Source organism: Ananas comosus, linkage group 8, assembly GCF_001540865.1.
Source record: "Ananas comosus cultivar F153 linkage group 8, ASM154086v1, whole genome shotgun sequence".
Classification (NCBI taxonomy): Eukaryota; Viridiplantae; Streptophyta; class Magnoliopsida; order Poales; family Bromeliaceae; genus Ananas; species Ananas comosus.
Window position 1 is genome coordinate 5,041,834 of NC_033628.1, and position 9,700 is coordinate 5,051,533.

General features: G+C 36.4%; 1 protein-coding gene across 3 annotated transcripts in view; it reads right to left on the reverse strand.

Moving 5' to 3' along the window:
- The window catches only part of LOC109714487 (kinesin-like protein KIN-UA), a 29,529-nt gene extending 28,962 nt beyond the window's left edge, over positions 1 to 567 (reverse strand). For 2 of the 3 annotated variants that reach the window (XM_020239133.1, XM_020239132.1), the window contains exon 1: positions 390 to 566. The gene's annotated coding sequence lies outside the window, so the exon portion shown is untranslated. Of the gene's footprint in view, positions 1 to 389 lie in introns of all 3 variants that reach the window. The other variant, XM_020239134.1, reaches the window with a different exon arrangement.

Here is a 9,700-nt window from a genome sequence, read left to right on the forward strand (position 1 = left end):
TTCTCGTAAATTAAACCATATACCATTCAAAAGTTGCACAGAGTCAGACACTTCTTTGTAAATCAACTATTATACTCTAGCAACTAGATATGAAACAGCAGGGAGCATGTTGAGCGAGTCTAGGAGCGCGGAAAGATTCCAATCTAGCTCTCTCCGCTTCGATACCATGCGAAATAACCATTTTTCTCTAAATTATTTAATATTTAAACTGCTAGAGTAAGGTGTTGCTGATATTTCATCTCCAACATTCTTCACACCAAAACAATACCTTTGAATATCACAGTTAAAATAGCTAGTCCATTATATTATTATAATATTATATCATAACCATGTGAAAACCAAAATATTTATCAAGAAGTAGATAAAAGAGAAGGGGCAGAGAAGAGGACCAGCATTGTCGGAGCCGGCGGACGACCTGACGGGCGCTTGGGAGGGGCCGACTTGGTGCGGACGGACGGGCCCCCGCTGCCGGCCCGGCCCGTCGGGATCTGCCGCTCCGACCGCAGCGACGCCCTCCCGCTGCCGGCATTCGACGCCATTCGGCCAAGAAAATGGGAGAGGAGAGAGAGAAACAGAGAGCACCTAAACCTTATTCTTTCCCTCTCTCTCTGCTCAGATCCTAATTTGGAAACGGAGGGGGGGGGTGAGGAAGAGGGAGGAAATAATGGCAATGCGTTGAGGCCGGCACGATGATCATCACCGTCACCCTTGCTGCCGTTTTTAATTCATTTTTGTTTATTTATTATTACTATTACTGGGGGTCCTGGGGAGGGGAATAGTAACAGAGGGGAAAAGTTTCAGAAGGGGAACGCGTTCCCGCTTTCCCTTCTCCATCAGGGGCGGCCCTCGTCTGGGTTTTTTTGCAAATTATTTTTAAAACTAATACTAGCAAATTTATATTTACAAAACTGGCCCTACCCTGCCACGCAAGCGCCACGTCAGCGCCACGCGTTCGGGTTGGGGCGGTAGTTAAGTTAAACACGATAAACTATCCACCGTATCTAAATACGGTGAATGGTTCACCGTGTTTAGATAGTATATATTTTTTGCAATATAAATATTGAAAAGAGGAATAGGGAGTAGGGATGTCAATAGGTATAGATATCTGAAATATTATCCGAACCCAAACCCGAATAAATTATATATATACATAATTTATTTTTATTTATTTATACAATATATAAAATATTTAATAATTTTTATTTCTTAGATCTTCATCTAACGGTATAGATTTTTAAAACCCGTTGGATTCAGTTTCGGGTTTCGAGTTTTTGGTCGGATATGGATATGGGTATGAATTTTTAAAATCCGTCGGGTTCAGATCTGGGTTTGGGTTTTAATTTGATTTTCGGGTTCGGGTTCGGGTTCGAATTTTTAAAAAAGAGAAGAAAATGAATACAAATAAGAAATACGGTTAACCATTCACTGTGTTTGAACACGGTGAATGGTTCATCGTGTTCAACTTAACACACTCGCCCCGGCCCTGCCCGCGTGGCGCTGACGTGGCACCTGCGTGGCAGACCCAGGGCTATTTTTATATATTAAATTTTGATAGGATTATTTTTTAAATAAAAATTGTCAGGGGGCTAAATGCAAAAAAAGCCCCCCCTCGTCTCCTTTGAAACGGCACTAGTACGATCACAGCCGTTCGTTTTTAGGTGTCACTTGTCGCGGCGCGAGGTCTTTCCCAGGCCCACTCGGGCGCTGCCGGCCTGTTGTTTTTGCTTTTTGAGTAGTCACAATATTAAAATTCTTCTATTAATTTAATTTAGAATTTGAAATGTTATTTTTGGATCTCACAATCTCACTTCAACTTCTATCACAATACCGACCATTCCTAATGCAAGTAGCAAAAAATTTGGTGATTCATACTCAAGGTCTGAAGTTCGAATTGATTCACATTTCCAACTAAAGCACCGTTTGGATACCTCTTAAAATGTAGCATAGTTAAATTATATCTCACCGGTAGGAAAATTATTCTGTGAAGCGTTTGGAAGAAAAAAAAATAACATAATTTTTTGAGTATATTTAAACTATACTTCAAAAAATAGAGTAAAATTATAATGCACTCTAACCAAAGAGAAAGAATTCCACCATTCTTGGGCTCTCTTATCCTAAATATATGTCAAGTTCTAAATTTTAAATTTCAACATAAAATTTGAAATTTCAATCTAGATTTTAAAATTTATAATTAAATTTATAGTAAAATTTTTAATTTCAAATTATAAATATTGAATTTTAAATTTTAAATATCAAGATTATAAATTTTATAATTTCAAAATTTAAATGTCAAATTTTAAATTTCAAACTTTCTAATTTCATAATTATAAATTTTAATTTTTGAATATCAAATTTTAAATTTTAGTTTTCAAATAATAAATTTCAAATTTTAAATTTTAAATCTTTTAGTTCTATAATTTCAAATTTTAATTTTTAATTTTTAATTTTAAAATTTTGAATTTCATTTTAAATTTTAATTTTCAAATTTTAAATTTTATATTTCATATTTCAAATATTAAATTTTAAATTTTAAATTTTAAATTTAAATTTAAATTTTAAATTTTAAATTTCAAATTTTAAAAATTAAATTTAGATTTTTCTATTTCAAATTTTCAATTTTTAAATTACAAATTTGAAATTTTAAAATTTCATATTTCACATTTCACATTTCACATTTCACATTTCACATTTCGAATTTTAAATTTTAAATTTTCATTAAAATTTTAAATTTTAAATTTTTTAAAAAAAATTTAGAGAAATTTGGTGAAATTGCGCAATGCATATCCAAACAGTGTAAAAATTGAATCCGTGAATTTTTTTAGAGTTACAGGATTTCCTATTTCATCTAGACTAAAAATACAGTTTATAAATTACATGAAAATTTTTTACTGTGCATCCAAACAGGCACTAAGTGTTTATTTCTAAAAGAAATAAACGAAGTGGATAGTATATTACCTTTCTCTAAAAAAAAAAAAAAAAAATTCTATCACAGTAAAATCTCAAGAGATTTCTATTTGCTAAATTCATTACTAAAAAAATAGCGAAGGAGAAGAAGAATGGCCAGCCTAAAATGAGTTTTATAAAGTATTTTCCGAACCAAAGGGCTCTTTGATTCCTCAGGAAAAATATAGAGAAAAACAAAAAATCAATTTTCTACATGATTGGTTGGATCCAAGGACAACTGGATTCCTTGAAAAGCTTTTTTTTCATATTGTTGTGCTATGAACCGAATGCGAGGCGATACTAACCGGATCACGTCATTGACGAAGTCAGGTGCTCCCTCGAAATCTAGATCAGCTCCTAAATTGTCCCTCGAATGCACCACTATTGACTCAAGTGACTCGGTTGAGGAAGGATCAAATAGATCCTTATGGGTATATAAAATAATAAAAATAAATACATACCAAAATTACGATCATAAATAAAATTATGATAACCCACATAGCGCTATAGAGAAGAAATTCTTTATCAATCTGCGGAAGCAATAAGTCCGGTTATAACCTAAACGTCAACAACCGAACTTAGATAATTTAGTTTTTCCTTCTTTCTCAGACACTCTCTCGTATGGTATGGAACTGATGGTAGTTCTTCATCAGAATCCGTATGAGAAGGTGGAAGGACCAACACCCCTTTATGTAGAGTCCAGATTGACTTTCCATCAAAGTCTGACTAAGATTTTATTTAATTTAAATAGATAGGAAAGGGATAAGATATACTATATCAAGTAGTTCTATATCTATTAGGATTGACCTTTATATATAGTAAATCCAAATTAATTATGATTAATTGGGCCACAATTTTGAAAATCCTAACAATTTCCCACTTAGCTCAAATTAATCATATTTCTTGAACGAATTTTCTAGACCCCAAATTTTATTGTGCATTATTAAAAACTTTATGGTCAAATATCTTAAAACTCACTTGATTTTTAGCTCAAACTAAAAGACTACAATAATAGAAACTTTAGCGGTCCACCTCTTCTTTTTTTTCTTCTTTTTTTTTTTTGAGAGAGAGATAGGTAGCGTGCTACCCGCTTCGTTTATTTTATTTAGAAATAAACTTAGCTGGAAATGTGAATCAACTAGGATTCAAACTTGGGACATCGGGTACCAACCACCAAGTCCTTTGCCACTTGCTCTAGGGACGGTCGGTGCGGTCCACCTCTTTATATTGAAATTTTCATTCTATAATTACCATATCATCTTCATCTCCTAGCCAAGTACTTTATATAGCACAATTTATATGAATGAACTTAAACTATATGTCCATTTGTTAACAGATAAAACTTTATATCTATCAAATGGTTCAACACAACTGTATTAAAACTTTAACTTTATTAAAAGAAGATAGAATATTATAATCTTATACATCAAAAGAACTAATCAAACTCATACTTCTAACATATATGTATATGACCCAAGTGCTAGCCCCTTGGTCATTGGGTCTGTAATCATATACTTATGTTGGTGCCGAAATTCCCCGACCCTGGACCTAGTCAACGATCCTCCTCTGGGAGCACGTCGGGATGCGAAACGGCTGCGAATAGTGACCCTCGAAGTTTGCGCCCTTCGACAGATCAAGCGATTCGGCTGACGAGGGATCGGATCAGCCGGGTTCGAAAACTCTTTTCACTCTCCGGTTCGGCTGGATGAGCCGAATATGCGGGGAAAGACGGAAATTAAGCCGGGAGATGAGCCGAATGGCTAGCACAACACAAAATTTGGTCGGCCCGAATAGCCGAACGTGACTTTCTATTGAATAGGGAATGGAAGAGCACAGGAACAGGGAAGTGATGCCCGTGGGGCAAACAGACTCTAAATATATTCTACAAGGGAGTGATGCCCATGGGACAGACAGACTCCAAATATCGAAGTTACAAGAACTACTCCTAAGAAAAACAGTAAATGCGAGGAAGAAAGATGCAGGAAAATAAAAATGGTCTTTTGTGCGCAGGGGCGAAGACCCCTTTTTGGGGTATTATTTCCCTATTTATAGATAGCCTCCTTGGTCAGTTATTGTTCTTTACACGATCGGCCACTATCTCCTCATATTCCGGACCACTTCTAGCCGATCGGAACCATATGTAACTGCTTGCGGTTATCGTAACTTCTTTCAATTGGTGCGACACCCTTTTTCGGTGCTCCTGGATACACGACCGAATGGACGCTTTTGAAGGGAATATTCGCACCTAAATCTCATCCGCGCCTAATTAGCTCAACAACTTAGTACTAATGTATTCAAATTTAGTGTCCAAGTGTTTTACACCCGCTATAGTTTCGTTGTTATTGGCAAAGAAAACCATAGTTGAACTATCATAGAAAATCTTTATTAGACAAGCAATGGAGCCCACAATTCTTAAGTCTGTGATAAAATTCCTAAGCCAAATAACTTGTGATTGGTCTCGTAACATGCAATATACTCTATAGCATGGTCGAAGGAGCAATAACACTTTGTTTGCTGCTATTCCATGATATTGCTCCACCAGTAAGCAAAAAAATATACCAAGTTGTAGACTTTCTGGTATCTGGGCATCCAGCAAAATCGGAGTCCGAGTACTTGATCAGCTCCAAGTGATCTGATCTTTTGTGTATTAGTATATGATCCAAAGTTCTCTTCAAATACCACATAACTTCTTAGCAACCTTCCAATGCTCCATGCCTAGATTACTTTGATGCCTACCAAGTAATCCAACGGCAAAAGCAATACACGGAAGTGTGCACGTTTGTGCACACATAAGAGTACCAACTGCAAAACTATAAGGTATGTTTTTCATCTGTTCAATTTCTAATTGATTCTTGGGATACTGAAAAGCATTAAGCTTATCCTCTTTCTCGATAGGAGCAACACTGGGCTTGCAATTATACATTTCAAAATTTTTCAAAACTTTCTTTATGTAGTCCTTTTGAGATAGACTGATTATGCCCATTTCTTTTAATTTCAATACCAAGAACATATGAGACCTCACCTAAATCTTTTATTTCAAAACTTTGGAAAAGAAATTCTTTAGTGTTATGAGCAACTCAATTTTCATCTTATCTATCCAAACGCTATTTTTCTTATTCTCGGGAACAACTCAATTTTTATCCAAATGCAAAATTGGTTTAGTTCTTGCTTATACTTGAATTTATATTTATCCCTGAAATAGACAGTTCTTGCTTATACCTGAACCAAACGAAGCCCTAGAGTTCCATTTGGTTTAATTTATAAACCTACTTACATCCTACGGGTGTAACTCCTATAGGTAACTCAACAAGATCCCACACCTCATTATGGTTCATAGATTCAATCTTATCTTTCATGACACTGTACGATTCCGTAGAATTACTACTATTTAGGGCTTCGAAAAAATTAAGAGGATCATCTAAATTCCGGTGATTTTCATAAAGATAGACAATAGAATAACTGGATACATCCGGTCTTCTCTATCTTGAGGATCTTCTTAAATCTATCTGATTATCCACATGTATATCTTGATGCGGATTATCCACTTATATATCTTGATGTGAATTATCAATGATAGGTTCATGATCACTTTGTGGTTCCAAAACAACTTATTATTCTACTGGAACAGGAACCATCAGATCGTGAGGGACAATAGTAGGTCTGTCCTATACAGAATCTGAATGCTCTTGAAGTTTCTCAAATTCAATGAATCGAGGTTCAGAGCTCCAACTAATTGTAACATCCTGAATAAATCGTATTGTTTTAGTTTATGTAATCTTTATAAAAAGTGATGGACAGTAAAACTTATACTCTTTGAACCTTTCTGAATAATCAATAAAATATCATGATATGGTTTGAGGGTTCCATTTCTTTATTTGTGAGTCATACAATTTGGCTTCAGCTTGACAACCCCATATATGAAAATGTCTTAAACTGGATTTCCTATCTGTCAAAGCTCAAAAGGAGTCTTAGTAGCAGCCTCAGTAGGGACCCGATTAAGTATATATATATATATATGGTAGTTTTGAGTGCTTCACCTCACAATGATATCGAAAGAGTAGAATTACTGATCATACTCTTAAGCATATCAATAAATGTGCGATTCTTTCTTTCAGCAACACCATTCTGATCAGGTGTCCCTGGCATTGTGTACTGTGGAACAATTCCGCACTGCTCCAGAAACTTAGCAAAAGGCCCAAAGATTTGGCCTTTATCTATTTGTCTACCAAAAATTCACCACCTCTATCTGATCTGACTACGTTTATCCTTTTCTCGAGTTGATTCTCTAATTCAACCTTATATGCCTTAAAGGCATCTAATATTTCAGACTTCTTTTTTAGCAAGTTGTAACGACCCAGCCCACTAGCAACAATAAGTCGTTGGGCCCAACCATCGGCCCAAAATGCTTAAGCTCAGTTATTATTACTAGTGTCTAAGTCTCTTATATACCCAATCACATCCCCATTCCTATCCGATGTGGGATTATTGGGGTGTGACAGACTCCCCCTGTTAAGGCCCTGACGTCCTCGTCAGTCCAATCACACACAGAGCCTAAAATCACCAGACGATGTGAGATTTGTCTCGCTAGCCTTTGTCATTCCGACCCTAACTTAGCCTGTCAATTACCGACCCTGGCTTTGTCTGTCACTCCGACCCTGGCTCAGCCAAGACTCATCTCACACTTCCGGCTAGTGAACTGGCTCTGATACTACTTTAATCTGTCACGCCTCGGGGTCCTTTTTTGGATTTAAAATCGATGCGGAAGTGCCCAAATTTTTTTTTTTTAAAAAAAGGCTTTTTTTGCAAATGGCCCTCTGAAAAAATTTTATTTTAAAAATAGTCCTGTCAAAATTTAATTTGCAAAAATGGCCCTGACCCTGCCACGCAGGCGCTACGTCAGCGCCACGTAGGTAGGGCTGGGGCTAGTGTGTTACGTTGAACACGGTGAACCATTCACCGTGTTTCATCACCGTGTTTGAACACGGTGAATGATTCACCGTGTTTCATATTTATATTTCTTTTCTTCTCTTTTAGGGATGTCAATGGGTCGTGTTTGGATCTCCGAACCCGGCGGGTTTTAAAAATCCATACCCATATAACTTTAATATATGGATATGGGTATGGATTTTTAAACTCGCAGGGCTCGGATTTGTGTTCGGGTTTTAATTTGATTTTCGGATTTGATTTCGGGTTTTTAAAAACCTGATCCAAACCCGACCCGTTGACATCCCTAAAAGAGAAGAAAAGGAATATAAATATGAAACACGGTAAATCATTCACCGTGTTTGAATATGGTGAATGGTTCACCATGTTCAACTTAACACATTGGCCCCAGCCCTGCCCGCGTGGCGCTGACGTGGCGCCTGCGTGGCAGGGCCAGGACTATTTTTGCAAATTAAATTTTAACAGGACGATTTTTAAAATAAAAATTTGCTAGGAGGCTAAATTGAAAAAAAGCCCTTAAAAAAATCTTGACCCCAGAGGATGTCAGATCCACTACAAATACAGCAAAATCCAATGTTCACATGGACAGAGTCTTCCCTATATTTGCACGACGTCGCACAAGTACAATATACAACCACACCGTATGAATATTCACATACAATCACCATTCACATACATCATTCACATCCATCACAGTTTATTATAAATCCACATCTATGAGTTTAAAATGTTTCCTACGAGGAAACTTATTTTGAAATACTGAGAATCATGAAAACTAGAAAAACTCTTTTTAAAACTGTTTCGCACACGAAAACCTTTTCCTTTAAAAACACGCTACCACGAGGGGTGGAAAACTGTTTTCATTTTATCAGAAAACCATAAGTACTTTATTACATTCATAAAACCACATAAATCAAGATAAAGTAAACCTCTGAACCATAATGTCTAAGTCAATTATTTGAGAAGGCAAGTTAAGAAATTTAAACCAAATCGACGGGTCGGTAGCTATATCGATCGCTAAATGCGCGCCTCACGAACCGTCTTGACTCGGACTCGCAACGTCACCTGAAAGAGGGGTGGGGGGTGAGAATATGTACATATGTTTCCCCTCCCAGTGGGTACCGCAAGCCGACGATGGTAAGGGGTATTCACCAGTCAAGGAGGATAACTACAAGTATAGATAATGGTAATACAGTAGCAATGATAAATAAGGAAACGATATATATATGAATCACTACCGCTGCTGTATGCATGCATCAACCGGACGAGAAGTCTAAAAATACCGAATTAGAAACCTGCCATATCGGTCTGCAGACCTTAGGCCTGTGCTACTGCCTGTACGTGTGTAGCGCATGTCTTCCTACTATGTGTTGGCCTAGTGGCCCTAATCTTTTATTAGATTTTGATGATAACAAATAATTACGATTATTGGACTAATCTTTTATCTTGAGTTTTATGTTTTAGATCTCTCTATCTTCAAAAAGGACTCAAGATGGGCAATTTTCTAGTACCAAGCCTCACCACTTGAAGCTATACCTGCTTTCTTTGTCAAAAAGACAAACTCACTCTCTCTATTCTTAACTTGATGCTTTATGATTAGAGTGAGAAATTTTGAGCTAAGTTCAAACTATTCATCTTATCACCTTATAGATCACTTAAACAAATTTCTAACTTTCGATTAAGTGCATAGGATTTTTAAATATTCAAAAACCGCTCAAATTCCGTGTTCTGTCAAGCTGCGATTTCTGGACCCTATTCTGGGCACCCTAAAGTGGATCCGAATCTTATGAGACTTTGGATCCTGCCTGTTTGC